Below are 24,892 nucleotides of genomic sequence, written 5' to 3' on the forward strand. Positions count from 1 at the left end.
ATTATTTATAATGAAAAGAATAACTGACAGGATGAAAGTGCATCTGTTAACAACCAGGGAATAACCTCGAGGGAACTATAGGGATCTGCAGAAGGTAAAAACTATAAAGGAAGACAGAGACTGAAATACTTCCAGCAAATAATTGAAGACGAGACTGAGAGAGCCACATCAAACCATTCAGCAGACTGATCACAAAAAAAGTCGTCCTTCCGTATCCCACCCATCTTCACACATACTTTAATACACTTTCAGAGTCTGACTACTTCCATTTGAGTTACTTTTGAGTTGGCACGTAGGTTTCGCTGCCATAAGCCAATGTCGTTAAAGTTATTACTTTATAAAATTTCGTTTCGTTACTAACAAACGTGTTACCGACAGCTTCTTTGTCGGCCACACCCAGCGTGCGGTGTGCCACTCACAGCTATGGGGGATACGGCTCATTTAAATCTCGTCAGGGTGCCACCACCACCACCACCATCACCACCAGAGAACCCTACGTTCACATCGTTTCAGTGTCTGCTACTCTGATTGGTTGGCATATCTTTTTAAGCATCCGATCTCAGAGAAAGCAGGTGTTGACAGATGTGAAAATTACCGAACTATCAGTTTAATAAGTCACAGCTGCAAAATACTAACACGAATTCTTTACAGACGAATGGAAAAACTAGTGGAAGCCAACCTCGGGGAAGATCAGTTTGGATTCCGTAGAAACACTGGAACACGTGAGGCAATACTGACCTTACGACTTATCTTAGAAGAAAGATTAAGGAAAGGCAAACCTACGTTTCTAGCATTTGTAGACTTAGAGAAAGCTTTTGACAATGTTGACTGGAATACTCTCTTTCAAATTCTAAAGGTGGCAGGGGTAAAATACAAGGAGCGAAACGCTATTTACAATTTGTACAGAAACCAGATGACAGTTATAAGAGTCGAGGGACATGAAAGGGAAGCAGTGGTTGGGAAGGAAGTAAGACAGGGTTGTAGCCTGTCCCCGATGTTGTTCAATCTGTATATTGAGCAAGCAGTAAAGGAAACAAAAGAAAAATTCGGAGTAGGTATTAAAATTCATGGAGAAGAAATAAAAACTTTGAGGTTCGCCGATGACATTGTAATTCTGTCAGAGACAGCAAACGACTTGGAAGAGCATTTGAATGGAATGGACAGTGTCTTGAAAGGAGGATATAAGATGAACATCAACAAAAGCAAAACAAGGATAATGGAATGTAGTCGAATTAAGTCGGGTGATGCTGAGGGAATTAGATTAGGAAATGAGACGCTTAAAGTAGTAAAGGAGTTTTGCTATTTGGGGAGCAAAATAACTGATGATGGTCGAAGTAGAGAGGATATAAAATGTGGACTGGCAATGGCAAGGAAAGCGTTTCTGAAGAAGAGAAATTTGTTAACATCGAGTATAGATTTAAGTGTCAGGAAGTCATTTCTGAAAGTATTTGTATGGAGTGTAGCCATGTATGGAAGTGAAGCATGGACGATAAATAGTTTGGACAAGAAGAGAATAGAAGCTTTCGAAATGTGGTGCTACAGAAGAATGCTGAAGATTAGATGGGTAGATCACACAACTAATGAGGAAGTATTGAACAGGATTGGCGAGAAGAGAAGTTTGTGGCACAACTTGACCAGAAGAAGGGATCGGTTGGTAGGACATGTTCTGAGGCATCAAGGGATTACCAATTTAGTATTGGAGGGCAGCGTGGAGGGTAAAAATCTTAGAGGGAGACCAAGAGATGAATACATTAAGCAGATTCAGAAGGATGTAGGTTGCAGTAGGTACTGGGAGATGAAAAGGCTTGCACAGGATAGAGTAGCATGGAGCGCTGCATCAAACCAGTCTCAAGACTGAAGACCACAACAACAACAACATCTCAGAGAACCTACAGACTTACCACGTTAGTACGAAAGAACAGTGAGAAATACATCGACGTAGCACGACACCATCAAGCATTATGAGTATCGTGTACTAGAGCCCTCTACTATGGGGGAACTTTGTTGACGTCCTAGTACGCTGAGTTAAATGAAAGAAGTCTGTAAGATCTTTGGAGGAACCAAGTAAACTTGCTGTTACATTCTAGTTATGAGTCAATGCAAGGGACGCCAGATGGTTGAGTATCAATGATTAACACGAAGTAGAGGAATATATTCTATGGCTCGTATGCCGATCGGAAGTTATCCGTTGTTAAAAAGTTGATTTACAGTGCGGAACCTATATAGCTCAGATATAAATATGGCTGACAGCATTGGTTAAGCTATATCCAAATGACGTCGGAGCAATTAACTACAAAAATTTTATCAAGAGGAACTCGAATATCACGTATTTATTTTACAAAGATTAACATACATAGAAAAAACTAAACCTAATGAAACTCTTCGTCAAAATGACTAGAGATACATGACGTATTAAACTGCCTTAGTAATGCACATATAATGGGTCCACAAGGTACTGATAATCACAGCGTGAATAAGAGTTACTTCCAGAGATCGACTGATTAGACTTTAAATGATGTGAAGGAACGTGAACAAATGTTACTTCTGAAACGGGATAGAATTGAAATGAAAAGTTATACATTATGACTGCAGCTGTGAAACGCCTTTACATTGGTGGCAAGGTTCCCAATCTTCACTCGACGCCGATCTCAATTAAATCCAAAGACTCCAGCTTGAATACTCACCAATATTGCTGCCGACTCGGATCCCGAATGAAGACCAAACGCTCTCCAACGATCTCAGAACAGCCTTCTCTCCACCGCTCTCCAGAACAAAAAGGTTTCTGCGTCACTCTCCGAAACCGGATGTTCTCCACACTCCGCACTTTTTCTTTTAATTCTGACAACACAACACAAATAATCCCACCAAAAACCCGCATCAGACAGCCAGGGCTCGTGCTTATTTGTTTGACCTATCGGTTGAGAGAAAATTGTCGACATGAGTCCCCTCCTTTCGTCTTACGAGCCTAAGGAAGATCTATGCCACATATTAGCGGCCACTGAGAGTTATAGTCTTGGCGTTAGCCTATGACACATGAGAAAGTGTTCGTTTCTCCCGCTACCACGCAAGTGTGGAAAACATCGTACCTGTTCCTACGGTTTTGGTAAACACCTTTGACGTCGGTATGTCTAGTCGGACCGATAATTTTCTACGGTTGCTAGTATGTGACCTGATGGCATACGCGTTCATCAGTTCCTGAGCTCCCTTTTCAGCTTCACTGCGTCTGCAAGAGGCATGTCTCCGACGTTATCACCGTTAATCAGTGAAACGCCCCCCTGTCCTTGATCTGAGTTCATTTTGCTCAGAACGAACCATGACGACCCCTGGGGGGCATGCACAGCGACTGCCCTGTGCAGCGGCTCCTCTGTATTGTCTGAGTGACAGAAGTAAGACGGCAATGCCGGAAAGAACACATGTGAAACTCGGCCATCCAAATACTACCTCATACGAACGAAAATCGCCATTTGACTCTATTGTTGCTTATTTCATTACGACCCAGTGATTAAGTTTATGTCGTTCGTGGGGGAGGGGGGAATATGCTTCTTAATCAGTGGCCAGATTTAAGTCTGACGTCCTGTTAATGACATATACTTAATCACTTCAAAATCACATGATAGGCCGAAACCTGGGTCGTAATTAAATAAACAACAATACAGTCAAATGGCTGCGTGTTCATTTAAAAATTATTTTGTGATTGTCGCTCAGCAGTAAGATCTGACTTGCTTGTTATTTGAAGTGTTAAGAGGAATGACAAATTGCCTATCCAGATTCTATTTTAAGGATATAATTGAAGGGTTTTATGCCACAATGGTATAAATCAATTTTGCGCATTTTGAGGAGATGAAAATTTTGCGGAACATTATGCAGAAAAATCAGGTAAGACTAATAGAAGTGCATATAAGGATACAGAGTCTAATAAGGAACAGTACTAATACTTGAGCCTGTTATATTATCAACATAATTATTATAAATTCCACAAAATTTAATTTGAATTAACAGTCTCACTGTGAATTAACAATGCTTGAGCACAATTAAGTGTAGTAATGTTAACACTGTCATCATTATTGTATATAAGTTGCACGAATTCAGTTTGAATTAACACAGAATACATCTCAATCATCTTTGTCTTCAAAAGTTCCTATATATATATGCAGATGGTATCTGTTCTTTGGGGCGTATCTGTTCTTATATATATATATATATATATATATATATATATATATATATATATATATATAAAGGCTCACCGGCCATTTGACCATCTTCTTCTGTGCGGATGCACAAACAGTGCCAGAACTCTTACGGGAATCGTCAGTAAAGCCGCGAATAATGAGTATGATGGGCAGGGGCACTATGAATACAGCGCAGGACAATAATTTGCGAATGTGGGCCTCACGGGAGGCGTGCCAGAGAGAATTCCCTGCGGTCGCACTATCCTCTGTGTCCTCGGTGGCTCGGTAGCTCAGCGTGTTAGGTCAGAGGGTTATAAAAAACTGAGTGATCAACGAACAACCTGCACAAGAGTTATCGGACGTCCGCCGCCACGAACAAAGTCAACGGTCAGTGTAGAACAAAATGAGATAAAAAATAAGATGGTTAGAAAGTCTGAAATGTAAGCAGGAGATCGCAGGTTCGAGTCCGAGTCAGGGCACACGTTTTTTCAACTGTCCCCGTTGACTTATATCAACGCCTGTGTGCAACTAAGGGTATTCATTTCATTGAAAAATATATAATGAACAGGGGGGATGTATTGGAAAAACTCTAACATGGCAGTTTTCTAGTAATTACTAACTGATGGTATTTCACTGTACTATGATTTCTGTTTTATACTGTGGACCTAGATGCAACATCCCTTCTTCCATTTTTTATGTACAAGGTGAAAAACTCCATATCAATATTCAGAGGTGTCTTGTAATGTACCTTCGTAGTTTCAGAGCTTCGATATGGCAACCACCGAATTTGTAGCCAAAATACTGGACACTTTAATTAGTTAGCTTTTTCGGTTCTCCAAGGCCACCTTCAATACAAATTCTTCTTGATTCATCTGTCAGTAGCTTCTTTCGTCGTGACTGAGCATTTGTTTTATACAAGTCTGATGGAGTGTAGATAGTAGTACCATTTGGTAGAAGAAAGTACCCACTCATCATGAAAATAAGGTCAAAAATATCTACTTGCAGCAGTATATTTTTCATATGTTTCAAACAAGGAAGTGCCATTTTAAATATTCTGTTTCGCCCAGTACAGACGTTACTGTACATTATTATGTGTTCTCCTATACTAGAAACTTCTTTTAAGTGTTGTTTCACTATGCCTGATGAAATTTCCTGCAATCCTCTCATACGTACATGAAAGTACAGTTAGTTCTGAGATCGTGACAGCACGTATTATAACAGTATAAATTTGCATTTATTGTATGATACTGAACGTATTAACTATAGAAATGCCACGGCTTTTTTCAAACCAAGTGTAGCCTAAATACATAAACACTTTCGGAGTTAGAGTTTGATAATTCCTTAGGCGTGTTCATCAAATTTCATGAAGATTGACTTTCTTTATATATACTCACAATTCATGTTGCACTTCCAAATGCTTTTGTTTTCACCTCCAGCAATCGATATCCACATCTAGAACATATCAAATGTGCCTTTGCACTGATCAGTCAGAACATTACGATCACCAGCTTACTGTCGATACAAACCCGTTTAGGCGAGAAATGGCTGCTAGTCAGACACAGGCAATGCGTATAGTATCAGTGAAAGCGCTGTCCGTGTGTAGAATAGGGAAGGCTGCGATCTGAGTTGTAGGCGGGGCAGGTTGGGAAAACAACACTGGCGGCACCGAACACTCCTACGATGGCCCTCTGGAGCCGACATACCCATGCATGTGCCAATGTTAGCACCACGACATCGACAACTACCTTCGGCACTGGACGCTGGCGCAGTGGCAGAGCGTTGCGTGGTCTGATGAATCCCGATATCTTCTTCATCATAGCGTCATCTGTCGCCTTCCAGGGGAACCACTCCTTGACACCTGTATTGCGGGACGAAGATAACCCGGCCGCGGCTCCGTTATGCTTTGGGGAAGATTCACGTAGGCATCCATGACGACGAAGGAGTATCGTACACCCTTTCATGACGATCATGTTTCCCAACGGTAGTTGCATTTTTCAACAAGATAATGCAGCCTGACACACGGCCAGTAGTTTGATGGAGTGGTTCGACTAACACAGTGGCGAGTTCCGAGTTGATCAACTGATCTGCTGGCGCCCCAGCTCGGCAGATCTGAACCTGATCGAACATATCCGGAATGTGAATGAACGTAGCGTCAGAGATCATAGCACCTCTCCTCGGAAATTACAGAAATTAGGTGACTTGTGTGCAGATATGGTGCCAACTCCCTCCGGCGACCTAACAAGCCGTCACTCCTTCCATGTCACGATGCATCGCCGCTGTTATCCGTGCCAAAGGTGGACATACTGGCTATTAGATAAGTGGTCATAACGTTTTGGCTGATCAGTGTGTCTATTCTTGCCTGATGAAAAATTAGATTGAAATTGCGATAGAAAACTTTACATACAAAACCTCTGATCCTAGTTTAATGTCATTTTCAACAGAAATTTCTTTTTATAATAGTACATGAACATCAACAAAAGCAAAACAAGGATAATGGAATGTAGTCGAATTAAGTCGGGTGATGCTGAGGGAATTAGATTAGGAAATGAGACACTTAAAGTAGTAAAGGAGTTTTGCTATTTGGGGAGCAAAATAACTGATGATGGTCAAAGTAGAGAGGATATAAAATGTAGGCTGGCAATGGCAAGGAAAGCGTTTCTGAAGAAGAGAAATTTGTTAACATCCAGTATTGATTTAAGTGTCAGGAAGTCATTTCTGAAAGTATTCGTATGGAGTGTAGCCATGTATGGAAGTGAAACATGGACGATAAATAGTTTGGACAAGAAGAGAATAGAAGCTTTCGAAATGTGGTGCTACAGAAGAATGCTGAAGATTAGATGGGTAGATCACATAACTAATGAGGAAGTATTGAATAGGATTGGGGAGAAGAGAAGTTTGTGGCACAACTTGACCAGAAGAAGGGATCGGTTGGTAGGACATGTTCTGAGGCATCAAGGGATCACCAATTTAGTATTGGAGGGCAGCGTGGAGGGTAAAAATCGTAGAGGGAGACCAAGAGATGAATACACTAAGCAGATTCAGAAGGATGTAGGTTGCGGTAGGTACTGGGAGATGAAAAAGCTTGCACAGGATAGAGTAGCATGGAGAGCTGCATCAAACCAGTCTCAGGACTGAAGACCACAACAACAACAACAATAGTACATAACTCTGATGTTCAGTTCAGCGTGCAAGTAATGTTTGCTAGCCTTTTCTGATCGAGAATAATTTTACTGATGACGTGGAAAACTCTTACTGTGAAAATTAATATGACTGATAGTACATTCTCGAGCTTTATTGGAAGGTTTATGACCAGGTCTTAAACCAGTATCACAATCCTCACACACACACACACACACACACACACACACACACACACACACGTGTGTGTACTAAGACAGGTGTACTTATTAGTAAATTAATATTCTGTTGTAGAATCTTGTTGATGTACTTGCTGATATTTTTAATAACATCTAAGTAAACTGTTGCGCCAAAATATTTTGTGTGGAAGATTATTTAGTTGTCATGAAAGGCAAATCTTAATCGAGATGACAGTGATATTATTCTGTATTTTGTATGTTTAATCTTGCAAGGTTGACTGTGATTTTCAAAATTGTTTGTCTCGGAGTTCATTATTGTTGTAGAGAATTGGTGAATTTCTTAAAGCAACATATTTTCACGTGTTTATTTTTGAACGAATTATGTCGGTAGCCACACATACTTCATTTTTTGCAAGGGTCGATGTGCAATGTATATGTGGTGAATTGTAATGTAAAATTGACACGGCTCTGGAAAAATTGTAAAGTAACATCACGTAATAATTACTTGGTGGAAATGAAAGCAAGAGAATGTTGCCAGACGTCTCCTAATCGAGCACAACATTTTATAGGCTAAAGTCCCTGTCCTGTGTACAAAATCAAGCGGACTCGCCAGCCACTGTAAATACTATACAATATCATATGGCATATGGCATAACAGCCAAAAAAGGTTTTTTTTTTGGGGGGGGGGGGCATAAAATTTCTTGGGATGTATTTGTTCCTGGGGAAACGCTAAAAATGTTTTTTCTGGTGGAGGGGGTTGACTTTTTCCACCCCCCCTCCCCATCCCCATTATATGTATGGTGAGGGTGGTAAGAACAAGTAGATATAAATTCATGTTTTTCCATATAGTCCATATGTCTACAACAGGAAGTAGGCGAGATTGCTGTGCATGCCAGAGTAGGGATGCATGCATTCTGATCCTTAATTACACGTGTCATATTACACAACATGACAAAGCCATGCTCGACGACATTACTGCATAAGTCAAGTTATACCACACGACCTCATGCACCATGTTAATTTACTTGACACAACGCATTATATTACGTAAAAGAGCGCGAATATTTCAAGATGTTTTGATTTAAAAATCTTTGAAGCTGCTTGAAACACCGAAACGCTAGTAGCCTTCTCTTATATACCACTCTGTCCAGGATATATTCACCTCTTTAGTGTTATGATAGGAGCTTTATTTTATTCTGGACGAAAACGGAAAGAGCGCCCAGAGATCGTCGTCATTCAATCCGCGGAAGCTACACGTACCACGAAATGGCTGAACTGCATTTGATCTATGGCGTGGCGAACTGCAATGGACGAGGAGCCGTGCGACACATCCCGATAGAAAGATGCGGTGTCACACAATTCGCTACCCTTCATCGCCGACTGTGCGAAACCGATTCGGACATGTTCCGAAATTTGAACGTAAGTCGTCCGGAATCGGCTATTGCGTTGTAAACACGCTCATACCAGGCTACTTCGTGGCATCGAACCTGTTTACTTGTCTGCGCTGCAGAACTGGCAGGAACTGTGTCGTTTGCAGCAGGTCATTGCTGCTCCAAAATCCCTTGCATGCTGAAATCAATAGAAATAAAAGAAGTTAGATATGCTATTTTTACACGGCGAATATAAAATAAATCTGCCGAAATGATACGATGATACAGGGATGTCAGTCCTGATCGTCGCCGTCCATTGCGCCAGGTACTTGCACGGATCATTGTGTTGCTAGTGCGAACTTGCAGCTTCAGCGTCAAACAGAGGACGAGGACGGATATTGGTACTTGCAGAAGCTTTTCTGGCTTCGCCGCTTATCAGTCTGCATGATGGCACTAGGTTTACTGTCAAGGAATGTGGGATCACCAGGCAAGTCCCATTTGTATCATGCATCGACATAAATTCCGCCCGTATCACTACATCAAGAATCGGGATGACGTGATTTCGAACATTGTGTAGAACCCTGTGGTTCGTTCTGCATTGCTTGGTAAAGGAAACTACATTTTTCCAACGTGTGCTTTTTACCAGCGTTCTCGAGCCATTGTATCATAGACTACTGGCCAGTTGAAAATTCACTTTGGCTTCGTCAGGTACAACACCAACGACCTTGAATTTGAACGTTTGGTGGAGCATCACAGGAAATTCTGTTGTGCAACCTAACGTCATTCGAAGGGTGTTAAATAGAGATACGTAAGCACAATAGCTTGCAAACACTCTACTTGTTCTCCTAGAGGAGGCGCCACTGCGTAATCGACAGTGTGTGTGGTTCCAGCAGCAGGTGTTCAAGAATCATTGGTACGTCGCCAGTCAACGACAAGTTAGGAACTATTATCATTTTTTATCAAATCAAAGTTCAATACAATATATTTTCGCTGAATAGGGCTGTTTAACAACATCAAGTACGAGAGATCGACGTTTCTTTTCGTCTTTGACAACTGTGCAGCAACCGCCCATGTTTAATTGGAGAACCGCCTGACGAAACTGTAGCTATTTCCACAAAAATCAGAACGACGACGACGAAGAATAAATGATGCGCCACGAAGGAATTGTCCGAATGAGACATAAACCACTAGATGTGACGAAATGTCCAGACAAATAAACGATTAAAATTTCAGAAAAATTGGATGATTTATTCAAGAAGGAGCTCTTCACAACTTAAGCAAGTCAGTAATGAATTCGTCCACCTCTGTCACTTACGCAAGCAATAATTCGGCTTTCCATTGATTAATAGAGTTGTTGGATGCACTCCTGAGAGATATAGTGCCAAATTATGTCCAACCAGCCCGTTAGATCGCCAAAATCCGGACCTGGAATCTCATTGACTAGAGAAAAATTGTCTTCAGCGCTATGTTCCGCTTCTAAGTGAGCTCACATAACCAGTGAAGACGTGTCTGGAGATGCCCCGGACAGCGGTGAAATGCCAATCTCACTATCGCCCAATATACGGCTCGACAACAAGTAGTGATGGTCTAAGGTGCCATTTGTTTTAATAGCGGCAGCCCTTTGATCGTCATCCGCGGTACCCTCACAGCGGCACAACGCTCCGTTTAATCGCCTGGGCAGCAAGGACGCCGAACGTGTTGCCAGCTGAGAACGTTTGGAGCACTATGGGCAGGGCCATTCAATCAGCTGGGGATTTTGATGATTTAACGCGTCAATTGGGCAAAACTTTGCACGATGTCCCTCAGGAGGATATCCAATTTCAATCATTGTGAAGCCGAATAGCCGCTTGCTTAGGGGCCAGAAGTGAACCAGTGCATTATTGGTCTGCTGAACTTTTTATGCTCTTTCTCTTGAATAAATCAGTCGATATTTCTGAAATTACAATAATTTCTTCGTTCATACATGTAAATCACATCTACTGATTTGCGTCCCATTCAGGTAATTCCTTCGTGGTGCGTCGTTCCTTCTTCCTTTTCTTTTTCTCAGTTTTCCTATGCCTCATCTGACATGCAAGAAGTTAGCTTATAATTTAGTACCATGTAAAAGAATCATAGCGGACCCTGTATCTTTGTCGTATAGGAAACGTAGCAACGTTGGCTGCCTTGCTGCATACAACGACGGAACCTGGCATCAGAGCTCTGCCTGTCAGTGTTTACGCCGCAATAGGACTCTGGCAGAATTGCTTTCCAGTTTTAATACATTTCTCGAATTCTTTTGCGGAAAGCTTCAACGTCAATATTAACAAGCGCGTTCTCACTGTAATTGTCTTTCGAAGAGCTACAGAATGCAATAAGGAAAAGTACACTATTCTTTTGGAAAAACATACTTGTTTGAGTATTTCGTCTGATCCCACATTATCGATACAAAAAATTACGTGCCCCTCAGTATACTGTCGATTGTGGTAAGCCTCGTTTCGATATCTGGAACCGTCCACGACAAAAGTGGTGCTACGTCTTATGTGACTCAATCTGTACATGCACGAAAAGGTGGAGGAACGCACTTAGACTCATGATAAAAATTAGTCAAAATATTTGAACCACCATTAGCTACTACCAAAATCTTTGCTGTTGTTGTTGTTGACTGGTTTGACGGACCTCTCCATAATACTCTATCTAGTGCAGCCCTCCTCGTTTCCGAATAACTACTGCAACCTACATTCTTTTGAACTTGCATAGTGCATTAAACTCTTGGCATCCCTCCACAACTTTTATCCGTCACACCTGCCTGCGGATTGGTGATCATTTGATGGCTCAGAATATCTGCTATCAACCGATCCGTCCTCCCAGCCATGTTGTGCCACAAGATTTCTATTCGGACGTCCTCAATAGCCACGTGATCTACCCATTTTACGTTCAGCATTCTTCTGTTGCACACATTTCTAATGACTGTATACTCTTCTTGCCTGAACTGTTTATCGTCCAACTTCCACTTCCATACATGGCTCTAGAAAAAATTTCCTGACACTTAAACCTATATACAACGTTAGCACATTTCTCTCCTTCAAAAATGCATTTTTTCTTGCCATTGCCAGTCTATATTTAGTATCCTCTCCACTTCGGCCATTATCAGTTACTTTGCTGCTAAACAGCAAAACTTATCTACTACTTTAATTGTCTCGTTTTCGAATCTGATTCCCTAAGGGTACCTGATTTAATTTGACGACACTCCATTATCCGTGTTTTGCTTATGTTAATGTACATCTTACATCAACCTTTCAAAATACTGTCCATTACCTTAAACTGCTCTTCCAAGTACTCTGCTGTCTCTGACAGAATTACAATGTCGCCGCCAAATCTCTCCCTGAACTTTGATTCCCACTCAAAAGTTTTTCTTTCGTTTCCTTTACTGCTTGTACAGTGTGTAACACCGAAAATGCAGATGTACCTTCATCATCCCTGATTTTTCACCGATAACTTGTATTTTACTTTTAAGGGGGGATGTAATGGATTTTGTTCAAAAAAATCGCATTTGAAAAATATTATTTTCTTGATATACACTGAATCTATGTTGCGTGTGAATTTTAACGTGATGGCAGCTTTAGAAAAGGCTGTAAATTGTTGAACTAGTTATCTCTGCACTGGCGACCACTCCCCCCTTTTCCGACATTTGGGAAACTGCTTGATTCAGAGGAATTAGTGGCAGTGTGAAGGCTATTTTTTAGATATCTGTGGCTGACATCTATATATCTGAAACTTCCTGGCAGATTAAAACTGTGTGCCCGACCGAGACTCGAACTCGGGACCAATGGTCCCGAGTTCGAGTCTCGGTCGGGCACACAGTTTTAATCTGCCAGGAAGTTTCATATCAGCGCACACTCCGCTGCAGAGTGAACATCTCATTCTGGATCTATATATCTGCCTGAAAACTTTCTTGCGTTTGGTTTATTTACGTTTTGACAGTATTAGGCACAACCTGTGTCCGAAAGACGATTGGTGTGAGTTTAACAACAGAAAAGAGACATGTTCAGATAACAACTCATTGCAAGAACCTGTTATGAATGCAGTTTAGCCAACATTCACGTTTCTTGCAAATACTGATTTATTGAGGAAGTGTCTTCACGGTAAGACACAAAATGAAAAATGGAACTCTCAGTGATTTAATTTGGATTAGATGCTCAAACAGGAGATACTGTGGACTTGAAGAGTTCAAAATAAGTGTCTATGATGCAGTTTTATCTTACAGTAACGCAAATAAAGGCAGAATTGAAGTGCTGTAGAGAGTTGGTGTAGATCCTGGGTCGTTTACAACAAAAGCATTTTACACCATTGACGAGAGCAGGGTCAAGAAAGCTAACAGATCAGTGTCTTACCTGTAAATACAGGCCTGGCAGATTCGAAGAGGACAGAAGAGAAACCTGGAGGAAGAGGGGTATAAGTATGGAGGATTTAAAAATGATGGTAAGCTTATTAGATGTAGAAGTATGAGAAGAAAATCTTTGAATCTCATTTTCTCTGTTTTACATTTTTTGCGTTATTAGAAGTTTTTCTCAAAACGTATAAGCGATAATGTCACGAAATTTTAAGAAACTGTTCGCGACTTGTTACTGACTCCCTGAAACTAAAAAATATGAGACCCTGCAAATACATTCTAATTTTTAGATGACTGTGTGTAGAAAAAAATTTAATTTTGGATGTGCAAAATTAAAATCTCTGTTAATGATACAGTTTGTACTATTAACTAATAACTGTAGTTTGGTGGTCTTATAACCTTCTCAGGACATTACAAGAAAATTTTCAGATTAATTCCATAATTAGAATTTGAGTTATGCCTTTTTATAAAAGACAAAAAAAAAATAAAAATTCTGATTTCTGGCAAAATATTAGTGCTGCAATTTTATTATATTTTTCCAAAACACAGATCTTTTGCTTTACACATGCAAAATTTTAAATCTGAACATTAATAAATATGGCTGTAATTATTCTTTTAAATAAACGTTTATATTTTACGTTACATCCCTCTTAATTCTGAATCTGCAAGCTTTATTACAAAAACTGCATTTAATAAGTAAGGGATGTAATAGTGTATTTACTTCTGAATGTTTATAACTGACTGTAATTATAATAAAAATATTGTAAATTTCAGGGTAATAGCCGAGGGACCTTTATTTACATGTATCGATAGCTAAGATGAAACGGCCGTGGCTGTGCCGTTCTTTATGTTTGCGTATGGAGCAGAGCAGAGAGGAAGCAGAGCAGCTTGAGTCATGAAAGAGTCCGGAAGTGTTCGTTGGGCGCTCCCGCAGGCGCAGTGTGCTGCGATGATCACACCACTGTGGCGCACCTACTTCCTTAACCAGCGAGTATTGAGACCACGGTAGGATTGAACGGTCGGAGGAAGTTGCAGTTCTAACAATTTCCCGTCCCATAATTATCCGTGGCTCTGGAGACTACTTGTGATTCTGAACCAGGGGCAGGAACAGCATCACCTCGGCATTGTCGTCAGCTACATATTTCGTCATCGGCACAATTATAACATCATGAGACTGTTAACTGACAGCATATAGCTAATATTGCACAACCATTACCCAGTTGCATTTATTTTACAAACTTGGACTAACTTTCTTGAATAATAATGTGCACTCGTTAAAACTTGCAGAGCACCTGTGTTGTCACTGTCCTCAGATATTATTGCCAAGCAGTATCCTTTTCCTTTCTATACAATCAGCGAGTATCTTAAAAATATCAAAACTGATTAACTATTTACTGCCAGTTTTGTTTGTTTGCTAATGATCACTTTCAGTCGAAATTTTGCTGTCTCAGTAACTTGTATTGCTTAACAGAGGAGTAACGGATTTGCGATTTTGAGTATTAACTTCACGCACTTGAAGTAACACAACAATTTCACTGCTGAAACTAATAACTAAAGATACAGCGCAAATTAAGAGTGCGCTATTTCATTTACTCGTAGTTACCTTAGCAAATGTGTCCTGCTGGCTAGCTGCGTTCTTATTGTCCTTACGTTAAAAGTAAATTAAATTCAATCTCTCAACAATTATAAGTAAACAGCTTTCGTTTTTCCAAATTTTGCATTACGTTACGCTGAGATTACTAAAAATCGTTTTATTACATAACAAAGTTTCAGTTGCAATCAGTCATTTATTTAACTAGCCACTGCATTTAACTTTACTTTCAAAATATAGTATTTGAGAATAAGTACTGTAACCTCCCCGTGAGAATTCTAAAAGTCAATAACAGTGAAATTGTAACCTCCCACAAAACTGAATAATAATAAATGAGCTAAGCGTAGCCTGCTTGCAAAATTAATGAATAAAATGTGCAAATGTAAACTCCCCACAGTAATAAAACTCAATGATAATGAAAACGTGCAAAAATCTTAAGTCCCCACAAAATTAACGTTAACATGAACCTGATAAATTTTATAAGGCCAGCTGCGCTGACCTTCGGCCCTGTGCAATAATTAAACCTGAACATAAAAACCAAAATTCTTACCTCAGTAAACTGCATCTATGTCTGCTCTTATTTTTCGGCACAGCTCCATGCAATTCTGGCCATGTTTAATTTTGATTCTTGGAGGGAATGCATAGGAAATATTATTTAACTTGAGATGAATCTTTTTCTTTAAAAAGGTTACTTTAAAAGAAAATTATTATTGGGGCAATTCTTGAACAAATTAATTACAATTAACATATGTCATTAGCTGAGCGCAATGCTGCTTCATTACCTTCGATAACAATATACCTCGTCCAGAACTGTGACCAGAGACCCATGTCGACGCCCGCCGACTCCTCTCACACAACTACCGACTGAGTCCAACTCACATCTGCAACTGAACTCTCGCGCGGTCAAGCGCAAACTAGCAACGATAAATAACTCTCTGGTCAGAGATTCTGTCACGCCTCGCCATCGCTGTCGATGAATACACTGAATACATACGTCTTTCATAACCCTCCACTGGCGGGGGGGGGGGGGGGGTGCAAAAATTTTGGCAGCGATGGTAAGTGAGTCATTTGGACTTGCCATGAGCAACAAATTTTTTCTTAACTGATTAACTTTACAAACAGAGAATATACAGACATAGAACATGAACTAAATGTGGTGTCACCGCCAGACACCACACTTGCTAGGTGGTAGATTAAATCGGCCGCGGTCCATTTAGTACATGTCGGACCCGCGTGTCGCCACTGTGTGATCGCAGACCTAGCGCCACCACAAGGCAGGTCTCGTGATACGATAGAGCACTCGTCCCAGTTGTACGGACGACCTAGCTAGCGACTAGATGTACGAAGCCTTTCTCTCTCATTAGCCGAGAGACAGAATAGCCTTCAGCTAAGTTAATGGCTACCAACTAGCAAGGCGCCATTAGCCTTACAGTGATTGTAATTAAAGTCTCCTGTGTATCGTCAAGAGCGATGTACCACATTACGTAGCCCGTTACAGTACTTCTCGCCCGTCTGCGTTAGTCTAGCGTGCATTTTCAGTCATCTCGATCTACAAGGTGTTGGCCCAGCTGCCGACACATCAGTAAATATGGCGCACATGCACCGAGTATAAAACATATTAGGCAATAACAAAAAGTGAGTAAAAAACATATTAACAAATGACATAAGTGCACATGTACTGTAGTTCAGAACATATCAGCAAAAAAACGTGTTAGTCATGAATACAAATCATATTAGTAAAAAATGGTTTTCACTATGTTACATGAATTAGGATAGGAAAGGGAAGGATTGCGTCATGGTTTTAGCACTTTAGGTTGCACGCAGCTGCACTGAAAGTACATATCTTTCTACTGTAACACAACACCAAGTGAAACAATCTGAAGTTCTTTTCCCAGAAGTATTTATCAGCGTAGCCAAGACACTGAAATGTGGTAGTAATATTCCATGTTATCATTTTAGCAGTACATTAGGTACTCCAAACAGTGGGACCATAATAACATCTCCATCGCTCAAGGTGGTGGACAGCATGTCGTGTCAACACCACGTTCTTGTAAGGTACACCAACGTAGAATTAGTGCAAAAACCAAATATAGTGCTCCATGATCAAGAGGATATACAGGATAAACGGATATTGCAGTAATTCAGGGTAGTTAGGCCAGAAGGTGAAGGACATTAAGTCGTATACTAGTCTTTACTGAGAATTCCATTAGTAGTTTGCGGCATTCATTGCCTAGTTATTGAACACTTCTGTACCATGTATGTAGTATTACAGGATAATGTTCAGAAATTGGCGTTTTACACAGAACATTGGCACTCATTGCCTAATTATAAATCACCAGAAGTCAAAATATTCATATGGTGTTTTAAAGAGAACATTGGCAATCATTTCCTAATTACAAGTCATCAGAAGTCATAATATTCATGTGGTGTTTTACAGAGAACATCGGTACTCATTTCCTAATTACAAATCATCAGAAGTCATTACATAATAATATGCATATAATGATTTACAGAGAACATAGGCACTCATTTCCTAATTACAAATCATCAGAAGTCATTATATTCATGTGGTGCTTTACAGAGAACATTGGCACTCACTTCTTAATTACAAATCATCAGAAGTCATAATATTCATGTGGTGTTTTACAGAGAACATCGGTACTCATTTCCTAATTACAAATCATCAGAAGTCATTACATAATAACATTCATATAATGATTTACAGAGAACATAGGCACTCATTTCCTAATTACAAATCATCAGAAGTCATTATATTCATGTGGTGCTTTACAGAGAACATTGGTACTCATTTCCTAATTACAAACCATCAGAAGTCATTATATTCATGTGGTGCTTTACAGAGAACATTGGCACTCACTTCTTAATTACAAATCATCAGAAGTCATAATATTCATGTGGTGTTTTACAGAGAACATTGGTACTCATTTCCTAATTACAAGTCATCAGAAGTCATAATATTCATGTGGTGTTTTACAGAGAACATTGGTACTCATTTCCTAATTACAAATCATCAGAAGTCATAACATAATAATATTCATATAATGATTTACAGAGAATGTAGGCACTCATTTCCTAATTACAAATCATCAGAAGTCATAATATTCATGTGGTGTATTACAGAGAACATTGGTACTCATTTCCTAATTACAAATCATCAGAAGTCATTACATAGTAATATTCATATAATGATTTACAGAGAACATAGGCACTCATTTTCCAATTACAAATCATCAGAAGTCATTATATTCATGTGGTGCTTTACAGAGAACATTGGTAGTCATTTCCTAATTACAAATCATCAGAAGTCATTATATTCATGTGGTGCTTTACAGAGAACATTGGCACTCATTTCCTAATTACAAATCATCAGAAGTCATAATATTCATGTGGAGTTTTACGGAGAACATTGGTACTCATTTCCTAGTTACAAGTCATCAGAAGTCATTATATTCATGTGGTGTTTTACAGAGAACATTGGTACTCATTTCCTAATTACAAATCATCAGAAGTCAGTATATTCATGTGGTGCTTTATGGAGAACATTGGTACTCATTTCCTAATTACAAATCATCAGAAGTCATAACATAATAATATTCATATAATGATTTACAGAGAACATAGGCACTCATTTCCTAATTACAAATCATCAGATGTCATTATATTCATGTGGTGCTTTACAGAGAACATTGGAACTCATTTCCTAATTACAAATCATCAGAAGTCATAACATTAATGTGGTGCTCTACAGAGAACACTGGCACTCATTTCCTAATTACAAAGGATTATTACACTTTTGTTATTTGCTAGCAATGCATTGAGTTGAGATCGATAACTAATTGCTGGGGGATAATAATATTTGCATTTAACTTATTGCTGCAAATGAAGATGTGTAATGTCATTCGTCCTGAGTCAGCTGTAGCAAGGTTATGAAACAAGTAGAGTATATGTGATCACATTCATAAATGACATAGACTTAATGAACAACTGCTTATAGCACATTAATTTCATAAATAATTTCTCCTGCAAAAAATATGCAAAAAAATGGATTATTAATCTGAAGGAAGAAACGCATTTTATGCTGAAAAGTAGTGACCTCGAATTAACAGGCAGTGAAATGTGTATAAAAATGTGTTCCATAGCTGTCCCTCCCAAAACCTTCAGTCATCCTATTATGCAATATAACACATACTGTCAAAACTAACTGCAACAAATACTTAAATAACTACATAGCATAAATACATAACATCAACATTATCCTCATCTGTAAAGAAAAAAACTTCATCATCCATCACTTCAATATCCATATTATCATAACTCCATTATTATTATCACCTGTAAAGAAAAACTTCATTATCCATAGTAGCATATTCTTCATCATTATTCATCAGTATTCATTATCATCTGCAAAAAATCACTTCATTATTCATTATACAACTATTCCTTATTTCTACCATATTTCATCACTAAAACTAAGATGTGTAGTTCAGTCTGACAGCCTGCATCAATCGCCTTGTATTCTGAAAGAAAAAATTAGTTAAGACTGCTATTCTACGATGTGTGTAGTATATTCTTGTTAATGCTTGTTAAGCCTGATCCATTTACTCTTCGTCACGAGGTTTGCATCTTCTTTCGACCATTCCGAAGGTGAAATTCCCATTTTTGTTTAATTTATTTCCTTTACTCGTTATTTCTTTCTGAAATTGATGAACAAAGATTAATGTCTTGCATTTACATCATATACTCACTAAATAATGACTGGTTTATGATAACATAATTAAGCATACAGCATACCATGACAGAAAACGTAATATGTCAAAAAAAAATAGAGTTCAAATGCAAAAAATGTACACAGAATATCACAATGCAGCAGCAAAATGTAAAACAGTCACGATGTTGAGATATCATAGGGTAAAATGTCCAAGTCAACTGGTGTGTGTAATATCTTAACTATTTCACAGTGCATACAAACAAATTATGAGAACAATCGTACATACATTAAAAAAAATGATGACAAGAAATGTGACTTTCTTTGTGTTGAGCTTGTATGTTGTGTAGGTAGTAGAGGCGAGAATTAAAGACTTTAATGGAGAGAGAATTTAATAAAATTAATATGTCACTAGATAAAATTGCATAATTATTCATAGCACACGTAATTTTATCTGGAAAAATGTGCACAGTCCGATATGTAACGACAAGAAGAGCGACCTGCTAACCTTACCTTGCCGGGCACTTGCCAAGAAAAAAAAAATGATAATTAACAGTAAGTAGTCATGTGAATATAATTGCATAAGTGATCATAAAATTAGCAAGTGGCATTATAGCATGTTAAATCATAAAGTGTCTTCATTCAATAAAAGGTTTGATGTTTGACCAGTGGTGGTTTCCTTTCGATTTTCTGGTTCTCAAAGTTTCGACGTGTACAACATTGGGGTGAGGAATGCTGCGAATTCTGTATGGACCTGTGTATAGAAGCTCAAATTTACTGCATCTACTCTTACCTCTGTTGGATAAATAGTGTGTGCGTACTAATATCTTCTGTCCTATGTGAAAGTCACGGCGTGTACAAACCTGTTTTTGTTGTCTTCTCTGGCGCTCTGCGGCACGTTTGATGTTGTTCAGCGCAATGTCAATTATTTCATTGTATCGTAGTCGACGAGATGTAGGAAATGTTACTGATTCTTTAATTTTGTTAGGTGGTTCAACATTTTTCAGTATAACAGACGGAGACAGCATAGTGGATTCATTTGGTATGGAATTAATTACATCCTGGAATGAGTGTATGTGTGTGTCCCAATTAATATGTCTTTTGTGGCAGTATATTCTACACAGTTTACCAATTTCTTTCATTAATCGTTCACAAGGGTTCGAAGAAGCATGATACCTGGATATATAGATCGGAGAAATGTTTCTAGCTCGTAACATACGTGTCCATATAGCAGATCGAAATTGTGGTCCATTGTCGAAAATTACTTTCATCACACGCCTTACATGAAATAGAAAATCTTTTACAAATGCTTTCGACAGTTTTAGCAGTAGCTTTGCGTAACGGAGTGAAGGTAACAAATTTTGAAGTGAGTTCAACAGCGACAAAGATGCAGCAAAAACCTCTATTAGTTCTGGGAATCGGACCAAAAATGTCTACAGCGGCCATATGTCTCAGTATAACAGGTACAATGGGATATAATGGAGGAATATGTGAAGTTGTGTCTGACTTAGCTTTCTGGCAGATTTTGCATGACGCTAAAACTCGTCGTATACGTTTCTCCATGTTCGTAAAATAACAGTTCTGTCTCAGTATAAGAAAACATTTTCTGGCTCCGTAATGTGCGTAACTTAAATGAGTATACCAAATTAATTTATTAACCAGTTCGTCAGGAATGCATAATAACCAATTGTTGCTGTCAGTATGAGAGCGGCGAAACAGAATGTCATTGCGTACAGTATAATGGTTTCTAATCGTTACATTATTCCTATCTTGCCAGAGGTGTTTAATCTCTTTCCACACGTTGTCTTTACTCAGCTCTTGTGCTATGTCTTGTAATCGCGATGAAATGAAATTTTCAAATGCAACTTTCTGAATGTACATGACGCTGAAATTTGCTTTGCAGAAGTTGGTTGCGATGTCTTGGTGATTGTTGCTGAGAGAACGAGATAGTGCGTCGGCTACAATATTTTGTGTGCCGGGAATGTGAATACTGTAAAATTAAATTCTTGTAAATAAAGCTTCCATCTCATTAACCTGTCGTGAGTAAATTTAGCTGAAAGTAAAAATAGTATCGCTCTGTGGTCTGTGTAAACGGTGGTATGTCTGCCATAAAGAAAGTGCCGAAATCTCGTAAAAGCCCAAACAACACATAATGTATCTAGTTCTGTAACAGAATAATTTCGTTCAGCAGGTGACAGAATGCGACTTGCAAATGCGATGTTTTTAATTACAGTTGAGCCATCTTCTTCAATTTTCTGGAAAATATGTATGCCTAAAGCGGTGTTAGAAATGTCGGTGGCAATGGAAAAATTTCTGCTAAGATCTGTGTGCCATAAAAGTGGTGCATTTAACAAAGCATGTTTCAAATAACATTCTCGTGAACAAGATTCTGCGTGTCAAAAGTATTGCTTGCGTTACTGGAATATGCAAAGCATGTTTCAAATAACATTCTCGTGAACAAGATTCTGCGTGTCAAAAGTATTGCTTGCGTTACTGGAATATGCAACCTGTACTGTATTTAATCAAATTCTATCTGTCGTGTTATTATTTTCGGGAGGATGCTGTGGCATTTCGACTATTTGAACTGTTCTGTTATTTCTTCCTGACGTATTACGCTATGGATGACACCTGTTGTCTGGTTCATTCATGATAATATGTTGTTGCTGATGTTCTTGCTGCTGAAAAGATCGACTGTTATGATACGTACGCTGAAAATTGTGCTCATTGTTTTTATGTCCGTCGTGATAGTCATTATTATACGATGCATTGCGATAGGAATTGAAATACTGTGTTTTCTGTACGTAGTTATTTCTTTGCTGCCGTGCGTTACTATTTGTTTTAGCTGGGACTATACGTGCACACGGCGAAACATTAAAACTTGGTTGACCTTATATATTACATTGTTGGTTAGGTATGCTAACCGTCTGGCTTTCATGCTGTTGCGGAGAAAAACCTCTGTTGTTACAAAAAATGCATTTGCAGTTAATTTTACACATACTGATGATTATAAATTTTTTTTTATGTTAAAGTTCTCGTGTTTGTCATTTCTGGAGCGTCTAATGAGAAAGTCTCACTTTGGGTAAAATTTGTCACATCGGGTTTTCTTTACTACGTTTCTTAATCCTAGGTAGAGCAATAGTTAAAGAGCTGTTTTGATAGATATAAAGGATAGTAGAAGAGAAGGCAGCAGTGCAGAAAACTAAAGATGAAACAGCACTACTACGGCTCGGGGCCCTATGCACGCTACGGCACATATTCATTAAAGCGTAATGAATCCCCTGAGGTCGATTACGCGTTGCAAATACATTTCAGCTTTTGTGTTACAGGCAATCCCGGTGAAAATTCAAAAATAAATTTCTGTATCCATGCTAATTGTTGTTTCTTCATTACAGGCAATGCTATTGAAAGTACAAAAATAAATTGTCGTATACAGTTCAAATCGTGTATCTGTGCTCTGTCATTATTAAATTCCTTAGATTTTTTTACAAATACAAATTGCTTATAATCAACGTTCCTATCACTGAATTTGAGAACACGTTCAGGTTTGTGTGAGAATCTGTTTGTCTGTGTCTGTTCGGAATCTAAGTCGCGTACTCTCTGTAGATTACCCAAATTATACGCGCTGCCTGAGTCTGACAAATGTTAGCAAAGTGGCGTCTGCTGTGATGTGTTATTAACTGAAATATTTTTCATCTCTGTTACTTCTTGCTGTAAACTTGACAACTTTCTACGTAACGTGTTATTAGATGAATCCATCTCATTGATTGTCTGCTGTAAATTTTGGAATTCAGGTGTTTGGTTAGACGAGATCGGTGCACTATCGTCTGATTTGCTGTCATTATTATTTTCTATAACGTCAATACGACTGGCCAATTCATCATATTTTTCAGTCAGTATTTTTACCTGATCATCGTTTTTAGTGTCAGAAGTATTAATCTGTTTTTGTAATTTACGTGTGGTTTCGTTCAATTTTTTAACGTCAGCTTTGATGACATCGGAATCCTGTGCTAGTTCTAATTGTTCGAATCTGTCTGTCACTGTCTGAATATCTGCTGTGTGTGTATCTGTTTTTGATTTAAGATCGGAAATTTCATCACGTAATTCTGTGTTCAACTGTTTGATGGTATTAATTTCGTCGGACACTGTAGCAATCTTATTGTCTACGTATGTTTTTGCTTTCGCGAACAATTTACGTTTGTCTTCCTGTCTCTGTTCAGTGATTGTGTAAGTAGGCTGTTTATGTTTTCTCTATGTAAGTAGGCTGTTTATGTTTTCTTGGTGCAAATCTATATGCATGCCACAACTGTTTTACTGTACAACAATGAAAGGCTACAACTACAAAGGAGATTCTCTCTACAATTACGCGCTAGCAATAAACAAAAGCTACAGTAAATACACAAACTACAAGAAAAATCAGAAGATTCCAGTGAGGTATCCTAGGCTAAGGGTCGACATATGAAACGTCCCCTTTGAACAATTTATACAGGACTGTGCTTAACCTGACACACAATATTTTTAGCGCAACGCAATCTGACTTTCAAAATTCCCTACAAAACAATGGCCCTGACTAACATTTAACTATACCTTTCACAAATCACTTACCTCACAAAAATCTTCGCTGCTCAAGCTACTGCAATACAGCGAGCGCCACTACTGCCAGCTAAATAAAAGATTCAAACTATGGAAGGCACTAACTACTGATAGGGATAGTTAGCAAATGAAAGATATTAATAGAGAACGAACAATGTATTTACCTTGATATCATCACAAGCCATAATATATATATCAGTTCATGACAAATTACAAAACTCCGCCATCTCTCTCGCCACATCCACCACTGCTGGCGGCTCACCTCCAACTGCGCAACGCTACGCGCTGTTCACAGCCAGCTGCCGCTGCCCAACACTACAATGGCAGACAACAATGCAAACTAGCCACAGACTGCACACAGCACAGCCAGTGATTTTCATATTGAGCGCTACGTAACGTTGCCAATAAGAAAACATAAACAGCCTACTTACATAGAGAAAACATAAACAGCCTACTTACAATTGTTTCCATGACTTGACGTTTTACTTAATTGTGATCCTGTATAAATTTGCGGAAACGCGTATCACTGTTTTGTATATGGTGATTAAAACGTTCGTCAATCTGAGTGTTCTGTTGGTCGAATTTCGCGTCTATCTTTGCATCCATTGAGCGCGAAAGTTCTGCTGTCATTAGTTCAAACTCGTCGCGTAATTGTGTAGCTTTTCAGAGCATTGTTTACCGACTGTACTAATTTCGTCTCTGAGTGATTCTGTTGCAGCTGTTTGCATATCCCTTAATTCTTGAGCAACAGATCTGA

The sequence above is a fragment of the Schistocerca piceifrons genome, chromosome 1 (genome assembly GCF_021461385.2).
Source record: "Schistocerca piceifrons isolate TAMUIC-IGC-003096 chromosome 1, iqSchPice1.1, whole genome shotgun sequence".
Taxonomy (NCBI): Eukaryota; Metazoa; Arthropoda; class Insecta; order Orthoptera; family Acrididae; genus Schistocerca; species Schistocerca piceifrons.